This window comes from Chiloscyllium plagiosum, chromosome 23 (assembly GCF_004010195.1).
Source record: "Chiloscyllium plagiosum isolate BGI_BamShark_2017 chromosome 23, ASM401019v2, whole genome shotgun sequence".
NCBI lineage: Eukaryota > Metazoa > Chordata > Chondrichthyes > Orectolobiformes > Hemiscylliidae > Chiloscyllium > Chiloscyllium plagiosum.
In genome coordinates this window covers 25201023-25227107 of record NC_057732.1, presented here as the reverse complement: position 1 = coordinate 25227107, position 26085 = coordinate 25201023, and positions in this window count along the sequence as shown.

Genomic DNA, 26085 nt, shown 5'->3' with positions numbered 1-26085 from the left:
TAGCACAAAGTCAGCAAACTGACCGTAACAGCACGCTACAGGGAGCCATTCAAGAGGGGGTAGAAATGAGAAATATAATTGTAAATCGGGGTCAGTATAGTTAGGACAATAGACGCTTCTCTGTGGCCAGGATTAAGAATCTCGAAGATATTGTTTGCCTTGTGCCTGGGTTCAGGATATCTCATTTGGGCTACACAGGATTTTGGGTTGGGAGGGGAAACATCCAGTTGTTGTGGTCCACATAGGTACCAATGATATAGGTAGAAAAAGGAAAGAGGTTCTGCTGAGGCCTTATAGATGTAGCCAGGATGTGGGGAAGAAAATGAGACAGGAGATTAAAAAATGCATGTAAGAAAGGCAGTCCTACAATAATCATGGAGACTTCAATACACTAATGGACTGGGAAAATCAGGTTTGTAGCAGATCTCCAGAAAACAAATTTGTGGAATGTCTATGAGATTGTTTTTGAAACAGCTGATGGTAGAGTTCACTTGAAACAGGTAATTCTGGATTTGATGATGTGCAATGAGGCAGACTATATTAGGGAGTTTAAGATGAAGGAACTCCTAGAAGACAGTGCCCATAATATGATAGATTTTGTCCTGCAGTTTGAAAGGGATAAGCTGGAATCAGTTGTAACAGTATTTCAGTTGAGTAGTGGTAACTAAAAAGACATGACGTAGAAGTTGGCCAGAATTGATTAGAAGGTGAGCCGAGAAGGAAGGCAGTGGAGCAGGTACAGCAGGAGTTTGAGGCAATTTGGGAGGCACAGCAGAAATTCATCCCAAGGGAAAAAAAGCATACAAAAGGAAAGATGAGGCAATCATGGCTGTCAGGGGAAGTCAAGGGCAGCATAAAAGCAAAGGAAAAAGTATACAATGTGGTGAAGATTAGTGAGAAGCCAGAGGACTGGGAAGTCTTTAAAACTAGTATAGGGTAACTAAAAAAGCAATAAAGGGGAAGATGATGAAATATGAAAGTAAGCTAGCAAGTAATATAAAAGAAAGTTGCAAGAGTTTTTGGAGACATCTGAAAGATAAAGGAGAGGGAACAGTGGACATTGGATCACTGGAAAATGAAGCTGGTGAGATATGAATGAGTAACAAAGAAATGACGGAGGAAGTAAATAGGTACTTTGCATCAGTTTTCACAGTGGAAGACGCCAGTGGCATACCAGACTTTCAAGAGAGTCAGGATGCAGAGTGAGTATAATGGCCATTACTAAGAAGAAGGTGCTGGGGGAGGTGAAAGGTCTGAAAGTGGATAAATCACCTGGAACAAATGCATTATGCCCCAGAGTTCTGAAGGAGATATGGGGAGATTGTACAGGCATTTGTGGTAACCTTTCGGGAATCACTGGAGTCAAGAAGGGTGCCAAAGAACTGGAAATGGCAAATATAACACCTCTATTACAGAAAGGTGGAGGCAGATGACAGGAATCTATAGGTCAGTTAGCTTGACCTCGGTTATTGCTAAAATTTTAGAATCCATTGTTAAGGATGAGATTGCACAGTACTTGGAAGTGCATGATAAAATAGGGCACAGTCAACAAGGCTTTGTCAAGGGGAGGTTACGTCTGACAAATTAGTTCAAAATCTTTGAGGAGGCAACAAGCAAGTGAGACAAAGGTGAGCCAGTGAACATGATATATTTGGATTTCCGTAAGGCTTTTGAGAAGATGCTGCACAGGATGCTGATTAAAAAGATCAAAGTCCATGGTGTTAGGGGCAAGGTATTGACACAGATGAATGATTAGCTGAAAGCACAGAGGAGGGACAAAAGCGTGTTTTTCAGGATGGCAGCTGGTGACTAGTCGCACACTATTTTCATGAGGGTTCCAAATAACCAAAACCATTCTGTAGAGCACAACCAGCAGATCAAGGTCCACACACACAGTTAAACCTCTGGCAGATACAGAGAGGCAAGCACAAACTCTGATGTACAAAGAAGGTGCAGAAATGTATGTGCAGGATCTCAGCTTGGACGTGTTGTTCACTGTAGTACTCTGTGTAACACAAAGGTCAACTATTTTTAATTAACTACAGCACTGGAACAAGTTTGCTTTAAGTTTGCGCACCGTGAAGAACACTGTGCTCCTCATGTTACAATTCAGCTTATTTTCCTTGTTTCTGTAACAGCTTGACATACGGCTGCTTGACCTGCTTGGGTTTAGCACACACTGTTCCCCTATAGCAAGCAGCAGAAACAAAACAGTCTCCGCAGACAGGAGTCATCAAACACAGGAAGCTTTCAGATGTGCCGAAGAGAATAATATGGCCAAAGATTTGTCCTTTGAGAAAGCTGAGATTGAATGATTTGTTTAAGATTACATGGTTCAGCATAAGTAGAATAATGTATTAATTATTTAACTTATTGGTCACTTGTCATTGGCCAATTCCATTCTTTAAGCCTGTACTAATGATTCTACAAATAAGCTTGTACTCTGTCTCCTCTCTACTTCCCTTTCTTACTTGTCAGGTTCTATGGAATTTACCTGATTTTGAATTTACACTTAAGTCTTTTGGAAGTCTGCGGTTGTATAAAGAAAATCATACTTATTTACTGATAAACCAATTTTTTTTCAATTTACAAGTAAGTTTTTAAGTTCTGAGATTATTGTCAATGCATAACTTAGTATAATAGCATATTGTCATAACATCCTCTTAGAACAGTGATCAAAGCAATCTGTTTAAATGTTAAGCATTTGGCATGGTCATCTTGAAGTTTTTTTTTTAAAAAACAAATCAGCCACGGGTGTCTACTAAAATCAATTGCTATTGAAATTTTATGACCCCTCTTGCCCCTCACTCTTTCTAGTGACATTGCCATGATGCCTCAGTTGTTGTGTTCACTTCACCTTCTCAATTGCAATCTCTATTTGTTTTGTTGGAAAGTACCTAGCACTGGAAGGTAACATGTGTGTCTGTGCGTTTGTGTGTGTGCGCACGAGCGCGGGTACGTGTGTGTGTACAGGCATTTCTATCCCCATACGCACTGATACTCTCTCTGTCTCTATCTAACAAGCCCTATTTCTTTTTAGCTGGGATGGTGCAGAGGTAGCAAGGGCCTGAAGCAGGAAGATTTCTTGGAATTAATAAAAGGAACTGAGGCCTGGTTGATTTTTATCTTAAGGGGTTATTTATTCTAACATGGCTGTTAAGCTCAAATCAGCTGGAATTTGTTTTCTTCATATCCGTTGGTCGAACAATCTGTTTAGGGCCTCCAAATGCAATATTGTGAACACTGGGGCCCCTGGCGTGTCTCCCATGCTGTCTCATGAAACATTTCATTTCTCACATTAACTTCTGTTCCTGGGGTAGTAATGCTGAAATGTAAAATAACAACTTTATTAACTGTAAAATGCTTTGAGAAGTCACTTTAAGTTACTCCTCCCTTTCATACACATAGCACTGCTGAAGGCTTCACATTCATAGATTACAAACATATCCAGCTATTCCACCATGACAGGCACACCACCAAAACCACACTAGGCTGACCTTTACCAGAGATCAACAAAGTGACAATTTTGGTCATGTAATAATGCAGGAAGCCTAAAGGATCATTTATTGTTGAACTCCAACATAGAGCTGCTGCTCCCAGGATACATAAGCTAGTATGTCCGGGATGGACAGTTCTGCATACTCATCCCTGGTTCTGTTTGACAACGGGCTCAGGTGATGAGTTCTGGCTAGGCAGGCCATAATCTGATATCAGAGGAACTCATACACAGCAGCTCCATAGACAGAGATTAATTAGTGCTTCCCATGAGCCTTAAAAGGGGTATCACAGGACATTTTCATGGAAATTCTCTCTCTCTCTCCGCAGGCCCTAACATGAATATCGCAAACCCACCTCATTATCAATGTACCATGTCCATCCAGTGCTTCCGATATTGCATTCTACCACTCACTAAAAGCAGAAATACTTGCTACTGCTGTGAGATGCCATGATCCCTAGTTCTGGTGTCTGCCTGGTCAAGTACATGCAGAGTGGAACTGCCCTGTACAGTCCTTTCAACTTGCCCCAGACCTGGCAGATGAGGGAAAATTGGCACCCTGTTAAACAGGCAAGGATCTGGAGATTCTGATGGATAGAATTATGCTGATGTGAGCGCCCTTGTCCCTCAGAAGTGAGAAAGAGGACCCTACCAAACTGGTCCAACGTTGACACCCCGATCAATGTGACAGTGGCTGACACAGCAGTGCTGCCAGAAGGTCAAAGGTATTCTCCGCACCATAAGCAGAAGTGCCACCATCTTTTCTCTGCTTCCTCATACTCACTCTCTCTGCTACTTCACCCACCTCCCAGCAAGAATGATCTACCACTCTGTATTGTGTGCAACATCTTCCCTCACTCACTCTCACCAATCCTAACCTTCCAAACTACAAATCCTGCATGGCCCTTGCACTGCTTTCTCAATTTTCGGGACATCTCATTAACTTTCTCCCAACTGCCCCAGCACTAAGAGCTGTGCCAGTCACTTTGATTTCAGCCAATCCTTCCTTTTGTTTCACGCCTGGAAGAAATGGTGCATAATAAAAGCGGAGAAAGCCAGGGTGGACAGTGAGTGTCTAACATTCCTTACAAGGCAATGAGAACCATGACCCCTCATATGGTGATGCAGAAACCTCCATGTCCTGGCAACCAGGTAAGAAACATTATCCATTGCTGTTCTACTCTCTCATTACTGCCTCTCAATGTGCACTTAACATTCCCAAATTTCTACCATTTATTTGTGAAACATTCTCCCTTTTGTCTCCTGCAGATACTAATGGCAACTGTATTGCAACAACCTTGGCAGTCAAATGTCCAGTCCGAAAGACCATTTCCTCGTCAATCTGAGAGAGAAACCCCACATCTGTCCTCAGCAAAACTCACTCCTGGGACCTCCACTACCTCAGATACTGGCACAGCAGGGTCTTCAGCTAGAAATCCATTGGGAGGGAGCACTTTCTGGTCAACATATCACTGCCAAAGAAATACCAACCATGGGCTCTTAGAGGACTGCCAGACACCAGGTACCTATTCAATCCAAGCAGCACAGGGGGACCATGGTGTTGAAAATTAACAGCTCAATTCAAATGCACAAGCAGAAACAGGAACATCAGGCAGGGAGACACTTTGCAAACTGACACAAAGGATGCAGAACAATCGAAACCCGCATTGTCATTCTAAGTGATTAAAGACTTAACAGCCAGCTAAGTTTGTCTAATACATCACATCAGTTATATGAGACTTTGATATTTTACTAATAAGTTCTATATCCTAAGCATCCTGCCCCACTAGCTACCTGATGAAGGAGCAGCGGTCTCAAAGCTTGTGATTTCAAATATCCTTGTTGTGTGATTTTTAATGCGGTATTACCTCTTGCATATGAGTATCCATGGATAGGTTGGCAGCTACCAGAGAGAGCCAGGTTCAGGAATGTCAGGACCTGCTGGATATATGTACAGACTGGCAATTTACTGTTCTCGTCATCAGTGCCTTAGCATCAACTGTTAGACAGAGCAGAACAAGGAGCTTTGACTTCAATCTAGATGCTCCTTCTCACAAGTAGATATAGTGGCATCAGTAGGGAATGACATATTGGATTTCAAGAAGTCTCCACTTAGGATACTAGCAAGGTAGCCAGGCTTCCATCTCCAGACTGCCTGCTACACTTAGCCCTGTGGGAGTTTCAGCTGAGGAGGGTGAACCTGCTCTGTGTAGAACACAATCAGCATTTGCAGGCCTTCTAGCCCCAAATACCATAGGGTCCACCAACCAAAACTCCAAAATTAATGAATCCCACTAAAGGCTCTGTCCACTCCAGCTGTGGACCCTAGGACTGTACCCAGATGATTTTGATTTGATTTATTGCCATCAGGTATATCTAAGTACAGTGAAATGTTTCATTTTACACGCGGTTACAAGCAGATCATAACACACAAGGACATAGTGGGAGTTTAGGAAAGCTGATGATCTTGTAAAGGCAAATGGATGGCATGGGTGAAAGTTCCTTGTCCACTTATTTGTAAATAGATGTTCACTTTTCATCATTAGCTGTCTGAGTGAATATCTGCTTGCTGCAACTACAAGTGTGAAGACACAGAGCGCAGCAATCCTTCACACTACATGAGCTTTCATGATCCAAAGAATGAAGTGAAAAAATTCTGCACCATGTATTGACAATGAGATCTTGGAAGGTGCTTGGAACTAGGGTGAAATTTTCCAGGCTGCATTACAGCCATTAACGGGTTGATACCTGATGCTGTAGGATATGGACAAGAGAGCTTGAGATCAGAATTTAGGATCCACATGGTAGGTTAATGCCTAAGGTTCACATACAATATTTGATGTTTTCAGGTGTCTTTCAGGTGTGTTGTACATGTGCCTGTGAAATGCTCAGGCTTCTTGAAGTGCCTCACATTACTCAAAACATGAAGCTCCTTCCCTCACAGAATGACACACTACTCTGCCCACTCCAGCTGTGGTGCCAGTCATTTTCAGATCCATTGCACACTTGCTATTTGCAGCATGCTGAAAGGAAACAGCGATCATACTTCACACAGTCAGTCAGTCTCAGGCTCTACCTCTTCAACTTTATCAACCCCAAAATGTATACAGTTCCTTCTTGGTAGCCCTCCCTGTCTTTGAACTTCCCACATTCCCAACCAATCCATTGATCAAACATTTTGTCTCCGCACTTTTTCCCAAATCCCAGGAATCCTGAGTCAACATACTTGACACAATAAGTAAGGGAGTGAAATTGCCATCATCCCATTAAAGACATCCAGTCATGAGTTTAAACGGAGGGTCACCATGCCTCAGGGAGAGGCCAGGATGAGAAGGTGGAACCTTCATGGTTGGCTCAATCAGTGCGGGAATTGACCCCAAGCTGTTGGTATCTCTATGCATCACAAACCAGGTGAGCAAGCTAACTGACTCCTACGCCTGTGATGGCAACTCTTGCCCATCCTGCATTACCCCTTTCCAGTCCATGCTTTCTCATCTCCCCTCCCTTACATTTAGCCTGTCATCCTTCACAATTAGCAACTTCTAGTTCCAACAATGATTCCTCCAATCCTCACAATGGGCTTCCCCAACTTCCTTACCACATTATTGGGTCCCCTTGACCTTTAATGGACAGTTTCCCAGGAATGACAGTGGCCTTGCTCCACGACTGATTGGACAAACAGCCCTGATTGATGACTGACCAGACTCCTGCATGATCTCTGTGTAGCTTGGAACTGACACTCTGTAAATGTTTGCACTGAACTGATAGGGTTGACCATGGACCTCTCCAGACACTGCAGAGGTATGGACTCTTGGCCTGAGCATCTCAAGTGGCCAACTGTTCATGCCCAAGCTGTTGGACTGATATTGAAGGCCGACCCTGACAATAGACAACAGACAATAGGTGCAGGAGTAGGCCATTCTGCCCTTCGAGCCTGCACCACCATTCAATACGATCATGGCTGATCATCCTTAATCAGTATCCTGTTCCTGCCTTATCTCCATAACCCTTGATTCCACTATCCTTGAGAGCTCTATCCAACTCTTTCTTAAATGAATCCAGAGACTGGGCCTCCACGGCCCTCTGGGGCAGTGCATTCCACACAGCCACCACTCTCTGGGTGAAGACGTTTCTCCTCATCTCTGTCCTAAATGGTCTACCCCGTATTTTTAAGCTGTGTTCTCTGGTTCGGCAATCACCCATCATCAGAAACATGTTTCCTGCCTCCAGAGTGTCCAATCCTTTAATAATCTTATATGTCTCAATCAGATCCCCTCTCAGTCTTCTAAACCCAAGGGTGTACAAGCCCGGTCGCTCCAGTCTTTCAGCGTAAGATAGTCCCGCCATTCCAGGAACTGACCTCGTGAACCTACGCTGCACTCCCTCAATAGCCAGAACTGTCTATTGTCTATTGTCTATTGTCTATTGACAAAGCATAGTATACCATAAAACATGTCTACACCCCTGGTTGATCACTGCTGACCAACATGGCAAGCTGTCCGGCTTTATGGAAAGACAAGAGAGAATTACTGTGAGCATTTATGCTCTAGCTAAGGGGGTAAAACACAAAAAGGCAGGGATATGAAAACATGCACATTAGGTGCAAAGCTTGGTGCCACACGCGCTCAGACCATTTCCGACATGACTGGACACCAGTGCTCAAGCAGGATTTTGGAGTATCACAGCAGTCGAGCAATGTGTGCTTCAGAAGATCATTCAGGTTTCTAAGGTGTCACCCTGTCTAGCACCATAGAAAAGGAAGTTGCTGTTAGCATGACAGAGTTCAAGCCCCCATCATTGCCTTCAACAATGTCTGCTGTGGCCATTCAGCAAACCAGGCCAAACAACTTCCATTCATTCAGAGATGGTGTTGTCTGAAATCAGGCCTTTTTAGGTCCACAGCATTTCATGGGTGCTCTCTATGCTGGTATCAAATCAGTTTTATGTGCTGACTGATGTAACAACTTGTCTGCTTTGTTTATTCTGGCTCATGTAACTTTGGGTGCTTACACTCACATCAAGATGGCATTTGATAAGAACTTAGCCAGAGGTATCCTGCCATGACCTGGATATAGCTTGGCTGCAAAAACAGTACATATACTGCAGTAACAACATGAGCTACAGCTCCCACTTTTGTGTCCTTCATGTTTCTATTTACTCAATGGAGTTTGATAAATAAATCAGTGAAACATATGTATTCTACAAACAGCCTTTTCTTCCACTCTGTATAAAAAACAAAGCCAGCTTAAAAACATTTTGTCTCAATGTAGTTTTTTTCTCCCCGTCCATGAATTTCTCCCTCTCATTGTGATGATAAAATAAATCTCTTGCACGTAATAAGTTCTAAAGTTCATATTGAAGTTTGATTCTTCTACTGATTTCAAAACGAAGTCTGAATTATTGTTATGGCTGAAGGAAAGACAAGGTGTACATCTTTATGCAGGTTAGGATATACAATGTCCTGTTTGTAGGTTCACCTCACTATGTACACACAGATGGCAACACCTTGTGACATTTAGACATGCGGTAATGTTATCTATCTTCAGCACACACATTAATAACTCTCAAAAATATCAACTTCAGGCTCCATAGTGATACAAGGAACTAAAAGTAAAATAATTAAATGGAAGCATTACTTATGCATAATTTTAAATGCAAGTTCTTTTCACATTTTATTTTGCCAAGTTTGTGGATGACACAAAAATAAGTGGGAAGACGAGTAGTGAGGATAACACAAAGAGTCTACAGATGGATATAAACAGGTTGAGTGAGTGGGTGAAAACTTGAGAGATAAATTATAATGTAGGAACATATGAGGTTATGCACTTTGGCAAGAAGATTAGGAGAGTGGAATATTATTGAAATGGGAAAAACTGAAGATAACTGCAGAATAGAGGGATTTAGGGTTCTCATGCATGGATCAGAAAATTGACTCTAACTTCAGCAGGTAATAGGGAAAGCCAATGTACTTTTTGCCTTTATTTTGATGCAAATAAAGCATAAATATTGGGATGTTTTGTTGAAACTATACAAGGCATTAGTCAGACCACAGTTCGAGTAGTTATGTTCCCCTTACGTAAGGACACATGCACTGGCATTGGAGGCCATCCAGAGAATGTTCACTAGGTTGATTCTGGATATTCTTATGAGGAGATGTTGAGTAGATTGGGATTGTACACATTTAAATTTAGAGGATTAGTAGGACACATTGTTGAAACGTAAGATTCGTAAAGGATGTTTACAGTTTAGACGTGGATATGTTAATGAAAGGCAGGAAAGTGGAGTTGCGGAATATCAGATTGGCCAAGATCTCATTGAATGGTGGAGCAGACTCAGTTGGCCCAAAGGCTACTTCTGCTCCGACACCTTTTCATACTGTCAGCTTATTTTACATGGATGCAGTAACCTGGTGAAAGCAAAACATCAACTAAAAAAATGTTTGAAGTGATTTGTTTGACAATTCTTTACTGTCCCCATACACACATCACTCCTGCAATGCTTCTTAGACGACAGAGTACACTCAAGATCTTTCTTAAAGCCCCACACATCTGTTGCTTTCCAATTTCCAAAGTCCAATACACCCACGCAACCACTTTCTAAATATATACGTGTCCTAGATATTATCATTAGAAGCCACGCCAGCCAACACTGAGAAAGTAAGTATTTCAAATCTTGTGGCCTGGGGTTGTAGGGGAACAAAGGTTGAGGGCTGGACTGGGGTGGGAGAGGTGCTGAAGCAAGGACAGAGGGAGATTTTCAGCAGCCTTTTGTTCATGAAGCAAATGTTCTTATTCGAACCAGAAAGTCATAAGATCTAAAATACCAAAAACCACAGACATGACCTCAAAAGCAATTTATGAATAACCAAATCTCAACACAGCATACAGAGCTGAGTTTTACAGGTATAAAAGGATTCATTGCAACCTTACAGAAGGGTGGGCCAGTGATACCTCTGGCTCATTAAAAAAACTACAGCAGACAATATTCATGGACAAGGGAACAGAAGGAACATTCATACATGCATCAAACCTTGAACCAGGTATCCCTCATCATCAGGTAAGGATTGCATTGTTTTCTAATGGAAATACTACTATGTCTACCCAGTCCTGTATAGCCCAAGGATATGGAATAAATGAAAGATAATAAAAGGGTATTAAACACATCAGCAGTATGACAACACAAAATGTACTTGTGATATGAAACATCATAGAACACAGGACAACATTGGAGAATGGTTACTTCATTCAGAAGACCTACAGGGACTGATCGTCTCAAGATCCAGGCTTAAACTTAATGCCAGTAGAGACCAGTTGTTTGGATGATTGTAAATTACAGTAACATTGTAAAAAGATTTGAATGGGAATTATTTTGTAAGTTTCAGTCAAACCATACAAGGTTTGTATTGCAATCATTTTTAAGTTACAATCAAATCATAGAAAGATTTGAATGGTGCTCATTCATGTAAGTTTAAGCAAACCTTGTACAGAGATAGTGTGTATTGTGGGTTTGTGTAAATTCTAGATATGTCATTGGAGGATTTGCACTGGGGATTGATTTTAAGAGTTCAATAAAAGAACAAATCTGAGGTGAAACAAGATTTGTGTTGTGTGTTTTCGTTCTATCACAAAGAGGAGGAATGAAAACTCTTATACTGCTCCATCTTGCTCCCAAATTAGGGGAGCAAGATTTGGGACAGTTGGAGGCCCTAACCCAACCTCAGCAAGCAGACTAAACCCTAAACCCCCTGGTTTCTCATTTGGAAACTGCCATTTTTCATGCAAGCCAGGAAACCAAGTAATCACATCGGTGTTAGGTTGGGGTCTTTAAGTTACTGTTAATTGGTAATTCAAGGGCCTCAATTACTGGCAAACCAATAAAGTCCTAAGTGTGTTTATGAAGAAAAAAGAAATATATGGGCACTACTTTAAAAAAAAATCCTGAGTGTGTGGGGTCTTTTAGTGCAATGGTAGTGCCCTTCCTTTTGAGCCAAATGGCCTGTTCAAGTCCCACGTACTCCAGAGATGTGTAATACCATCTCTGAATGGGCTGACTAGAAATATCTAAAAGACCTGAGTGAGTGAGTCAGTGGGGGGTTTCAGTCGTAATGTCCCTACCTCTGAGCCAAAAGGCCTTGGGTTTGAGTTCTGTCTGTCCTAAATATGCACTATAACATGTTTGAACAGGGAGAGGGTGTTCTTGTTCAACACTATCTCTGTGCCACCAGCTTGCTCACTCAACTGTTCTGTTTCTCTATGCCCACAGCCTTTAAAAATGCCCTGAAATATCTACTGTACTTACATTTTACATTGAAACGTACAAATGAGGAACAGCAGTAGTTCAGGCAGCACCTTGAGCTGCTCCAACATTCAATAAGACGACGGCTATTCTGATTTTAACTTAACTCCACTTTCCCATCTACCCTGGATATACTTTCACCCCTTGATTACCCAGGATCTATCTAGTCTGCCTTAGAGATTTTCATGCCGGGATACTATGCTTGCAGTTAAGCCTATTATTCATAGAATCAGAAAAGTTAAAGATTTTATCCAAGTATATAAAAATCCCTAACTTATCTTTTGATTTAGATCTTGGCTAACAGACAGCACAGGCCAAGACTCAATGCATAACATGAATTAATATTTATTACAAATTAATAGATTCTAACTACAGGTAAACTATGAACTGATAACATATAACTCTACTTACAAAAGTTCTAATTATCTTCTCAAACAGTGTTTACACATACACTTACATACATGCAATCAGTCACACAGATGATAAAACATTGGTGTAAGGGATAGGTAGAAAAACAGGGAAGGGTGCTCAATGGTGCCCATCACCAAGTTTGTTTTGATAATCCTTTTGCTTGTTAGAACTTGGTGTTAGTTAACCTCTCTCTTTCTTAGCAACAGAGAGACAAAGATAGACAAAATATTCAAATGCCTAGCGCTAACAGCCTTTCATTGGATAGTGCCAGGGAATCGTGACCCTCTTGTAAGAAAGAAAAGCGTCTCCTCATCTGTCTTAAATGGTCGACCCCTTATTTTTAAAAGACTCCATGTTCTAGATTCCCCAAAAAGAGGAAACATCCTTTCCGCATCCACTCTGTCAGGACACATTAGGATTTTATTTGTTTCAAATATGTTTATTCTCCCCCGCAGTTGCAAAACTGTTCAATATTCTAGCATTCTCTGCCCTGCCATAGCCATTCCATTGAGCAGAGCTGGGGAATTCCAATAGACATTTCTTCCTAAGGTTTTGGCTCATCACATCATGCATGGTTTTGCATTTTAAAAAGCGACAGGAAGAAGTTGTCAAATTCAATAACTGCAAAGTAAAGAGACAAACTAATGTTGGTCAACCCAGGTAAAGGGAGGATTCAACGTTGAAATAGGTCATTAATGATCAGCAGAACTGGGACAAGGAATCAAACAGCAATCTAGGAGGATAAACCCTAAATTGAAGCATGGGACAAACTGGAATTATAACATCAATCAAATTATAATGAAAAGTGAGGAAACATAGCAAACAAATAAAAATCGATTGAAATGCAAAATATCAGCTGTTCTGAAATCACTATCAACAGTTCTAATGCATTATGATAGTATTTTCTGTACAACCTGTATGTAATTGATAATTCGTAACAATGTAAGTATTTGATTGTATATTTGATAACTTATACCATCTACGACAATAAAAATTAATGAGAATTTAAGTTGCATAATAAAATGTAGCTATCAATTTAAGACATGGTGTCAGCTTTTATTGAATGGTAACAATGGATGATAGTGCATGCAATATTGTTGAAAATCAATCATTACAGTCTTTAAGTGGTCCTTTAATGGGTCAGTGATCTTTAGTCATGTCAGGGATTGGAATCTGTGAGGTGAACTGAAATTTGTCTCTCTGGACTGTATGTACATTGTCTCTTATAAAGACATTCTTAATTTTATTCCCATTATTCATTGTAAGCATTTTTATACTTCACACAGACTTATGTTTCTTTTATGATCTATTATCCCTATGCCGGCTCATAATTCATAAGCCAGCAAAGACAGGTCAGTGTTTGTGGAGACCAGGAACTAAAATGCCTATGTCATAGATTTAATACTGATATATAGATAGAGACATGTGAAAATGCTATTCAAGTCTACCATATCCTGGAGGTACATGGATGTCAAAAACTATCAGCTCCCTGTTTCTGATGTCAATTGCTGTTTTAGATAAGGGCAGTGCAGCTTGTGAGCAAAAAAGGAAAGAGAAGAAGTGAATAAGAGGCATTCAGCATGAAATGAAACATGAACTGTCAGCTGGGGGAATAGAGAGCATTGTGGGATACTAGGCTCTGGTCAATAGAGGAATTAAAGGATATGAAGGCAGATAGGCTGATACAATGAGGTCAAACTGTTCTTTCTCCATTGTATTAGAAAACATGCTTATTCACTAGTTTCTGATTGTAGTTAAATACAGTGCCAAAAAGGCTTTCACATGTGCAATAGCCATTAAAGGTAGACACATTACAAACATAAAATAATATTTAGGACATAAATGGTGAATATAAATGTTTCTGATTAATCACAAGTTGTGAAAAACCACTTATTGAACAAACATAATATCTGAACTTTCATCATAGCCATTATGTGATATCAATTGTAGTAACTATGAATCTAAAATCATAACATTGACTGGCAACAAGTTAGTCAAGCCCAAAATGGAAAAATGTCCCATTCACCACTGATCTGTTTCTCCATATCCTGGAGGGTACAACTGACATTCATTTACATTGCCACCATCAAAATTGTGTGATATCATTAGACCAAAACTTCATGTTTAAATTGGCACCGCCTTCACCTCCTCTGGATGTCCCATTCAAAATATGGGGGCACAGTAATGGGAAAGGAATCTCAGAAGAAATTCTTCAGGGAGCCAGTTTCCTCTAGATGAGAGCAGTTAATATTGAGTTCAAATTCACTGTACAGTCACTTATAATCAGGGCCTAGGACAGTGGGCTACAGTAGGGCCCAATCACCAGGGTTTGGAACTCTAAGGACACCAACATGCTTGGGTGGGATGAGGCTGCTCTGCTCAGTTTGGGGAGGGGGCATGTGGCATGGAGCACAATGCTTGGTTCAAAGTGTTGGGCCAGTTGCAGCATTGAATTCCATGATTCCCATCTCTGTCTCTGCGGACAGTAGTTTTTCCATCAACCGCAACAAATAAGAAACTTTACCACGATGAAAATAAAATCCCAATAAGCAAACAAAAACAGAAATTGTTGGAGAAACTTAGCAGGTTTGGCAGCAACTGTGGAGAGAAAGCAGGGTTAACATTTTGAGCCCAGTGATCCTTCTTCAGAACTGAAGAAACATTAACTCTGCTTTCTCTCCCCACAAATGCTGCCAGATCTGCTGAGTTTCTCAAGTAACTTCTGCTTTTGTTTCAGATATCCAGCATCTGCCGGTCTTTGTTTCATTTTAGATGCAGCAACTATTTTTATTTTAAATGCCATGCTTAGCTTTATGGTATTATAGTTATACAGAGAAGACTATTTGCATCGACTTGACAATAATTGATAATCAAATGATTGCATTTTAAATACCTGGTACCTATCTGCCTCTGAGTCAAAAGGAATAGTTCAAACTCACTCCATTATTTAGACATATAGTCTAGGCAAACACTTCAGTGCAGCACTAAGGAAATGCTGCTGTTCCTTGTGTACCATCGTTTAGATGAAATACTGACTTGCCCAAACTGAGCTGAATGGAAAAGATCCAACTACACTATTTAGAAAAAAGTAGTGAAGTTTACTGGTGACAAGTTTATAGTCTTTTCCCTGATGACTACTGCTAATGCCTTGAACTGTTTGCCACCTTTATTAATATGTGGTACTGGGCAAGAAGTAGTTCACTGCTGCCATTCCACATGTGTCTCTGGTTTGTCTTGGGTTTATGTAATAATGGAGCATGCCTTGGACGAAGGTATCTCCAGAACAGCCATGATTCTTGGAAAACACGATGGTTTATTGCTTGATAGCAAAATAGTATAACTACATATTGACCATGCATAATTACTAGGACCTTGGGGGAAGTACATTAACTTCTTCTGAAAACGGCAGTAGAACTCTTTGACTCCACCCACACTGTGTGACATCAGTAACATATGGGAAAACAAATATTATACAAACATTAATCCATTCAGAATCATTACATTGTACAATGTGACTAATGTCCATCACTCCTCCCTCAACCCAATTAAACATTCTGAAATAAACAGGAGTGGCACGCAGCATTGCCCTTAAACAAAATTAAATAGATTCTGTTCAAAATTTAAGGAAATGCGAGGAACACTTGTGCCAGAGATAACCAAGGAGCACTATTTACTGAGGTATATGTCTTCCAGGGTGTTTAGTGGCAATATATTAGCAATAGTCAGAGAGGTGCAGTAAAAATCTTGATGGGCGCTGGGTAGATGAGATAGAATGAGTGTTACTTAACACTTACTGTCTTGCTCGCCTGGAACCTTACCACCTGACAATCCGAACCCTTCATCCACAAGGAGTGCTACACCTTCCTCACCTGCCATTTTAGCCCAGCACCCATCTATTACTTTACCTTCTCATCCACTTATCTGACACCCTGCTTGCTCATCCACTTGGTTTACACACCAACCTTCTTTCAGTCGATGTCAAAATTTCTTTGGACTTTTATTTATAACTTTCTTCCTGGAAGTCTGCAGCTGTTGCCATAAAAAAGGGTGTAATGTCTCCTTAGGTACACTCTAACACAGTCCGACTGGTTTGTTGGATTACATTTGTTTTGATGGATTTGGCATTGGAGGTCAGGGTAGAAGCATTGTGCAAAGAAAGAAAAAGTACTAATTTGTCTGAACTGTGTTGAAATTGTGATTCCAATCCAGATTGGAAGATTTGAGACTATTATACCTCTTCAAGTGCACTTTTAAAAAATAATAAAAAATTATCATTGTGAATAACCTACTTTATTTAAAGGAATTAATTTAAAAGTAGCCCAGCTAACGCACCACATCATCTATAATCTCCAACTTGTTTAATATGGATGGTTGCCAAATCCCAGTGGCTTACATTGAAGTCAAAAGTCAGAACTGAATTTTGCTGATATCAGCAGAGAAATACTTAACATGTACATATGACAATGGTACACTGCTATTGTACTGAATGAATTAGTCCATTTAAAATAAACAGATATTAAAATGACAGGGGCGTCATACTAAGTCATTAAAAGTATTCATTGATATTATCACCATCAATAATTAGATTTTTGTAATTTTTTGGTTTCTTGTGCTGGAAAATTCCTGCATTTCCTTAGTAATCTTGATCCAGAGACGGGGGAGAAAATTAGAGTCACACAGTAATTAATTATTTTCTTTCTATGCTCCCCTTTCTTTTGAGCTAAACTCTCATCCCAGGATATATGCAACCATAAATAAACCAGCAATTTCAAAGTAAGTCATTTACAAAGCAGCTTCAGGTCAAAATTGTCTTCCATCTGCATTTTACTTATCAGCAGCTTTAGATGAAAAATATCAAACAATTAAAATGGGATCCAGTTTGTAAACATTTCCAAAACACTACATTTTTCTTACAACAACTCATATATTTGTTCTATATGTGTAGGTCACGCAAATCCACAAGGCTCTATACTAGTATTTTTTCCCTTTTCTTAATCATGAAACAGATTGAATATTTTGATGAATATACAGGACAGGGACAAGGTTCCACAATCTGAAACAACGTTGCTGTCATTTTGGTGCCTAAAGCAGTATTGCACTTGACGTTCTTTGCAAGATTAACTTGTGAATAAATAATTTCTATTTTAAATTCTCTCCTTGCTGAATTTAGCTCTTTAATAATAGTTATTAAAAGCTGTTTCAACTAGATGAAATGTTAACAAGGCTGACTGTTTATGTGGACTTTGAAGATGTGATTCAAAGCTGCTGGCTAAATGACTTATTTTGAAATTGCGTTTATAAAATCTTGTCTTTCACAAATTAAGCACATGAGATTGGGGATAATAAACTGATACGGTAGGAGATTGGGCTGGTAGACAGGAAACAAAGAGTAGGAATAAACGGATCTTTTTCTGAGTGGCAGACAGCGACTAGTGAGGTATCACAAGGATCAGTGTTTGAACCTGAGCTATTTACAATAAACTAATGATTTAGATGAGGGAACTAAATGTAATATCTCCAAGTTTGCAGATGACACAAAGCCAGGTGGGAAGGAGAACTGTAAAGAGGATGCACTGATGCTTCAGTGTGATTTCGACAAGTCGATGAGTGGGCAAGTGCATAACAGTTGAAGTGTATTGTGAATGAATGTGAAGTTACCCACTTAGATAGAAAAAAAACTGGAAAGTAGATTATTATCTGAATAGTGATCGACTGGGAATAGAGGAGGTGCACCAAGATTGGGTGTCCTTGTACACCAGTCTCTGAAAGGTCCATGACAGTAATCAATAAGAGTGACCACCCCCAGTCTTTGTGGAGATGCAACCCCGCCTTTACATTGAGAATAACATCCACTATGCCATGTGGCACTGTCACCATGCTAAGTGGAACAGACTTCAAATAGGTCAATTAACTAACAACTGAGTTGTCAACCTGAAGAAGTACCCAAATGAGGTGTCAATCTGGTGATCTGCCAAACAAGACTACTTGCATGCCAAACATCAAGTGATAGAGCTAAGCAATCCTACAACCAATGGATCAGATCTAAGCTCTGCAGTCCTGCCACATCCAGTGGTGAATGTTGGTGGTCAATTAAACAACTCAATGGAGGAAAAGGGTCCACAAAAATTCCTATCTTCAATGATGGAAGAGCCCAACACATTAGTGCAAACGATACGGCTAAAGCATTCACAGCAATCTCCAGCCAGAAGGGTGGAATGGATGATGCATCTTGACTTTCTCCTCATCCCAACACTACGGATACCAGTCTTCAGCCAAATGGATTAATTCCATGTGACGTCAAAAACATTCAGTACAATGGTACTGAAGACCTGTGCTCTAAAGTTTGCTACTCTTCTAACCAAGCTCTTTCAGTACAGTTACAACCCTGCCATTTACCCGGCAATGTGGAAAATTGCCCGAGTATGTCCTGTACACAAAAAAGCAGGACAAATCCAACATGGCCAATTACTGTTCCATCAGTCTACTCTCAATCATTAGTGAAGTGATGGAAGGTGTCATCAACAGTGCTGTTGAGCTGCACCTGCTCAGCGATCCAGTTTGGGTTCCACCAGGGTCACTTATCTCCTGACTGCATTACAGCCTTGGCTCAAACATGGATGAAAGAACTGAATTCCAGAAATACGGTGAGAGTAACAGCCCTTGTCATCAAGGCTATATTTGATTGAGTGTGGCATCAAGGAGCCCTAGCAAACTTGGAATCAATGGATATCAGGTTGGAACCATATCTGGCACATAAGAGGATGGTTGCGGTTGTTGGAGGTCAGCCATCTCAGCTCCAGAATATCTTCGTTGGAATTAATCAGGGTAGTGTCCTAGGCCAAACCATCTGCTGCTTCATCAATGACCTTCCCTCCATATAAAGTCAGACTGGTTAGCATGCTAACCAATACTTTGCACTGCATCCTGGTACATGTGATAATAATAAAATCAAATCAAATCAAGGTCACAGCGCCAGTGTCCCAGGTTTGATTCCAGCCTCGGGCGACTGTCTGTGTGGAGTTTGCACATTCTCCCCGTGTCTGCGTGGGTTTCCTCTGGGTACTCCTGTTTCCTCCCACATTCTAAAGATGTGCAGTTCAGATGAATTGGCCATGCTAAATTGTCCATAGTTGTTAGGTGCATTAGTGAGAGTGGGGTGGGTTACTCTTCGGAGGGTCAGTGTGGACTTGTTGGGCCGAAGGACCTGTTTCCACACCATAGGGAATCTAATCTAATCTAAAAACTGGAAATGTTCGCTGATGATTGCACAATGTTCCACACCATTTATAACTGCTCAGGTACTGAAGCAATCCATATTCAAATGCAACAAGATCTGGACAATATTCAGGCTTGGGCTGACAAGGGGCAAGTAACATTTGTGCCACACAAATGCCAGATGATGAGAACCATCCATAAGAGACAGACAATCTAACCCCCGCCCCTTGATATTTAATTGTGTTCCCATTATTGAATCTCCTGGGGGTTACCATTGACCAGAAACTCAACTGAATGCACCACATAAACTCATTGGTTAGAAGAGCAAATCTGAGGCTAGGAATACTGCAGCAAGTAACTCACCTCCTGACTCCCCAAAGCCTGACCATCATTTACAAGGCACAAGCCAGGAAAATGTTTGAATACTCCCCACTTTCCTGATTGGGGGCAGCTCTGACAACACTCAAGAAGCATCATACCAACTGGGACAATGCAGCCCACTTGATTGGGACTACATCCACTCCCTCCACCACTGATGCTCAGTACCAAGAGTGTGTACTATCTACAAGATGCAATGCAAAAATTCACCAATGATCCTCAGACAACACCTTCCAAACCGATGACTATTTCCATGTAGAAGGATAAGGACAGCAGATACATGGGAGCACCATCCTTGCAGGTTCTCCTCCAGGCCACTGACCATCATGGCTTGGACAAAAGGTGCTACCTTAGAATCACAGACCCACTACAGCGTGGAAGCAGGCCATTTGGCCCATCGAGTTCACACCACCCCTCCAAAATAACAACCCATCAGACACACAAACCCTACCCTATCCCTGTAACCTTGCACTTCATATGGCTAATCCACCTAGTCTAAATATCCCTGGACACTGTGGACATTTTAAATGTAGCATCAGTTTCTCACTTTAATTATTGTCGTATTCTGCAGGTGTCTTACCAATCTCCTAGAAACAAAATATGTTTTGAAGAGATTGAGTTATTATAAAATGATACAAATAAAAATTTGTACCCCTTATACCTCTTACCACACATACTGTGCAATCATGACACCAGTTGAGACTGAAATTATGGATAATATCATGTATCATGGTTATAAAAGTTGAGTGACAAAGTTCTCTTTTGACAAGGCACTGCACTGTCAATTTACTATCTAGATGTAAATAACTGCTTATTTAACCTCAATCATATATCAAATAGCTTTCAAATTTTTAAATGCAGTTTCTAGAAAATAAATTACTATTCTCACTTCTGGGAAACATCAACAAATGGTTCAGACTTTATTTTCTCTTTTATTCTGTAACAGCGGTTTTGGAATCAGAAACATCATAACATATGTAAACAATGGCCAAGAAATGTCCGGCTGGTCCATTGAGACTGACCTGTCTCATTATGTCATAAGTAAGCTGCAGGGTCTTCAACAGTCAGGGAATCTCCTGAGGTAGGCAACAGATTTAAATAAAATTGCTCGGCTAAAGAGTAAAAAAAAAATTCTGAGAAATTCCACCCAACACCCAAAGACAATCAAAGTGAATTCCAGGAGACTACAGTGACCAGATGTGAGATCATCTTACCTTTCTTTTTAATGTTGTTATATCAGTCACAGCCAGAAGGTCATTCAGCTCTATTTTGAATCCTTGTAATAAATCCATACTCACTGCATACACTAGCATCTTGTTCTAAATGTCAATGGTCCTCTGGAAAAAGAAAATGCTCCTGACATCTCACCCAGTTTTATGCTTACACAGCTGTGGTTTCGTGAGAGCTCTTTCTCACCTCTGAATGAGAGGTCTGCAGGCGCAAAACCTACTCCAGGGATTAGAGCACAAATTCAAGGCTGCTAAATGCATAACTGAAGAAGCACTTGCAGGGTCTTTTGGATAAAAAATTAAATCAAGGCCCCATCTATCCTCGTAAATGGGTAGACACAAATCAATAGCACTGTTGTAAAGAAGAGTAGGAAATTTCTGCTCAGTGTCATGATTGATATTTATCCATGAACCATCTATTTGGTCATTACCACATTTGTTGAGCCCTGTGTGCAAACCAAACCAACATTTTTTACATTGCAACTGTGAATACCAAACAAGTTGATGCATTGTTAGCTTTTGAAACCTCCAAAATTCATTCCAAAAATGAGGGTCAATGCTTATATGTCAATTATAAAATGTGAACTGCCAGTACGGATAGGCTAATCTGAAACATGAAAAAGCATAACAATGGTAATTTGTACAAAATGAATGCGTAACGGTTTATTGAATTTGTTCTGAGTCACATTGACTTGGCATCGTTGCAAGGACTCCACTCTGGATTAAATGTGGCATCTTCAGCTTCAGAATCATCTCTCCACAACAAATCAGCTTCGTCCCCATTGCTTGAATAGGACATTCTGCATTTTTAAAAATGAGCTGATGACAGCTTGTGCACTAATAACATCTTATGATTTAATGACAAAACCGCACAACACATCAAGTGATACAGCATAATTATTTTCACCCTCGGCAAAACTTTTTTTTACCTCCGACAACCATTCACTTGGTGTAAACTAAAGATGTTAGACCTTTTATAATTGTAATTTGAGTGTTTTTTTTTCTCTCATGCACCTCTTGACCTTAGTTATATGGATTCTAAATAAATTCCACACCAAGCCGCATCCTTATATACAGGCCACAGGTATTCCTTTTCCAGACATCAATTCCCAAATTCCCTCTATTTTCAAACATTCAAACAATAATAGGCGTTCACAAAATCATTTGCAGGGAACATGATTTTTACTCAAGTTTAATGTTTGTAAAATTTCATTTTGTCCTGATAAAGGGCTCTTGCCTGAAACGTCGATTCTCCTGCTCCTCGGATGCTGCCTGACCGTCCGTGCTTTTCCAGCACCCCACTCTCAACTCTGACCTCCAGCATTTGCAGTCCTCACTTCCTCTTAGTTCATTTTGTCCTGTCATTCCAACAGGATAAAACTATTGTGAATCTTCTCTTCTCATGCCCTGTGATTTTCATCAGACTGATTTTCAAACCTTTCCTCTCCAAACGTTTGGTTCTAGGCATATTGAAATTCATAGGCACTTCATCCAACTTGCCAATCTGGCATAATGGATATTTATATTTCCGCCAGTGTTTGATGATGAATTACTGAACACTGAATGATTCGGCATGGAGATCTTTTTGTAGGGATTTTGGTCTTCTGTTGCAACTCTCATCATTTTTATCCTATTAAGCAGCTACACAAACTTACTGTTGTTTACTGGACTCAGAGTTGATATTGCCACTTTTTGCTGTTGAAATATGCATTGCATTTTCTGGTGCCATTGAAATCATTCTGATGATTTTTAAGAACCTATATCAGATCAAATCAATAGCTGGTCCCTGATCACATGGCTAACACATTTGGTCTTGGGCATTTTCTTCAGGGCAGACTTCTATTCTTGCTGAAGTTTTTTTTTTACTAACACCAAATTCCCTCATTGAGGCACAGATGTTTGACAAACAAATTTGATTAATAGCTAATGTTGAGACTTTGAAACTTGAAATCAGCTTCATCTTCATTCGTTTTGTTGAAAGACTCTCTTTGTCATTCACCAAAAGAGATTTGCTCAGTGTGGATGTATGTTAAAATATTATATTACTTTGCAATACAGCCTGTATTGCCTGTCTGATCCCTTGTGCTGACTTATAAAGGTGAGACATTCAGTAGTGAGGCAAAAAACACTAAGGCTGATGACTAACACCGTGTAGCATGTCATGGTCGAAACAAATGTGCCAGTTATATGAAAACATGAAAAATCACATTATATATCATGTTGACTTATATGCTACAAACTAAAGTAAATTTCAGAGAGTGCCTAATTGGCTGTAAAGTAGTTTGTGAAATTCAGAGATTGAGAAAAAGTGTTCGTTTATACATAAATTAAATAAATGGCTCCTAGCTCTCCCCAGCCTTTTCTTCACCTGAAGTACAACAGTGAATCCTTTTCAAAAATGCCCTTTGTTAGTTGTAAAAAGCCTTTGGAATCAAAGTCAGTATCTACATGAAAATATTTGTCCTTTTTCTTTCTATAATGCAAATAATCTACTGACATGGATATGGTCTAGTTCTTTCATTATTTTCATTGCTTCAGTCAAATCTTCTAGCTTTTAAGTTGCTCATAGTAACTGAGGACATTAAAGCCAGATAATATTCTGGTGCCCTTCCTGTGAACCTCAATGAAATATGGCCCATCTCATATCATCATACATTTACTTGATAGAAAACATTATAAAAGATTAAATAAACTCATTATAAACAAAAAGTTAAGATGGAAAACTTTTAATGTGAATGTAATGACAAGAACAAAGAAAAAGGGCATAAGAGAGTGCTGACTGGACAAGATCAACCACACGAGGAACATTGAGTTCTCAGAAGGGAACATCCGGTTTAATATAATGTGCAGACTACAATATCAGATAGAATTACCACAAAGTAGAGCTATTGGGGATGAATGAGCAACATTTTTGAGTTAAAACAACCAGAAAACAAAATATATCAAAAGAAGGAGATGAAAGCACCTGTGCCTTTAGTGTATTGCTTCAATTGAGAAATTATTCCTAAGAGATCCATAACACATGCAACCTACTTACAGGCAATACAGAATGTATACATTGTTACAAGCATTTCAAGTCACATTATAGGAAAAGTCAATTAACAAAACTTGAAAGGCGATCTTATTTGGAAAAAGACCCACATATATTCGAACAGCACCAGCCTGCCTGTCTTAACCTCTCCCTCTAGAGCATTTTAATACTTTAGCAGTACAACAAAATACAGACGATCTAGATCTATTACTTGGCACATTATTTAGGTGATAAACTTCATGTTTTCATTGCTCATATTTAGAATTGTAATGTATATAATAAATTACTGTAACTTAATTGAAAAGTATTAACATTTTAGTCCATAAATCATTGAGATTTGAGTTATAATTGAGTACTGATTCTAAGTAATTTTATTTCCCTGCTTTATCCCACAACATTTGAAGTTTCTTACTTCTTCACTTGTCCATTCAGATACCTTCAATTAAATAACTGATGACTTCAGTAGTCTGTTGTCTAATGAATTCAATAGTCCAGGAAATTACTGCTGAAAATAAATCCTTCTCCTTGATACTTCTAGTCCCAAGATTACTTTGGCACCACTATTAGTAATCCACTGAGTAGAAAAAATAATTTTTCACTAGCTCCCTTTTCAACCATAATGCTAATTTCCAAACACTCTACTGTGTCTTATGCTTCTTCATGTTTAATTTTAAGATTGGATTCCTTTAAATGCAGCTTAATGGTAATTTTGAATTCAATGTGGAAATTGGGCAAGGGCTGAAGTGGGAAGGAATGCTGTTCATCATGAAACTCACTGGTCTTATTTCAATAAAGCAGCTCTAAATCTCACCTGAAACCAGCTGGAGCATTGTAACTGCCATTAGACAAGAGCATAAACCAAGTCAGAATCCCAAGAATTCCCATAAGGGAACAGCCCCCTCCTACAGATAGTTTTAGGGTAGACAGATAAAGGTGCTGGCATTAGACAAGTTTAGGAAAGGCCTGAGAACACTCCATGGGACAAGAACAATCCTGCTCCATCAAATCCATAAAGATTATATACTGAAGTATTTTATAATGTACATTTGGCATCTTTTAGTACTTCCATAAGTTCTTGCCAAATCTTGATTTTGGGTTTGTTATCCTATTAGTATTCCACAGTTTTACTTTAATTGGGAGCCCTGCAACTTCTTCCTTTTGGACAGTGCCTCAGGATTTAGCAAGTTTTGAGAAGATTTGTAGCTTACTCGCTGAGCTGGAACGTTCATTTCCAGATGTTTCATTACCCTACTAGGTAACATCTTCAGTAGGCCTTAGGCGAAGCAATGCTGAAAATTCCTGCTTTCTATTTTATATGTATTAAAAAAAAACTAGCCACCAGAATACATGAACACTAACTAGCCACAAAAAGACATGACCCTCTCTCACTAGTATCCTCAGATATGGATGAGGAAGGACACCACTTCGACTGGGACAACACATCCATCCTAGAACAAGCCAAACAAAGACATGCACAAGAATTCCTAGAAGCATTGCATTCTAACTGGAACTCTATCAACAAATACATTGAGATAGACCCCAGTTACCACACCATGAGAAAAGGAACAGGAAGTGACTTCACCACAAGAAATAACATCACTACAGGAAATGACATCACCAACCCAAAGAAACCCAAACATATAAATAGAAAGCAGGAATTTTCAGCAGTGCTTTGCCTGAGGCCCACTAAAGATGTTACCTAGTAGGGTAACAAAACGTCTGGAAATGAACCTTCCAGCTCAGCGAGCAAACCTACATTCAGTCCCTCAGGATTAAGGGTAACTTACTTCCACTCTAATTCAGTGGATTTGAGATGGCTAATAAATGCAATGCACAATCTGCAGATTTTGCCACACACAGAGGAGCACTAAAGGGTTGGGCGGATCAAGTATTTGAATATTTGTGTCACCTCCATTACCTCAACTCCATCTCTACATGGTCCAAGCAACATGCCCAGCCTCTTCCAGAAAAAAAAAACAGTTCTCCATTTTACTCACTCACCAGCCTGGGACTTCCATGAGTGAGCAGGG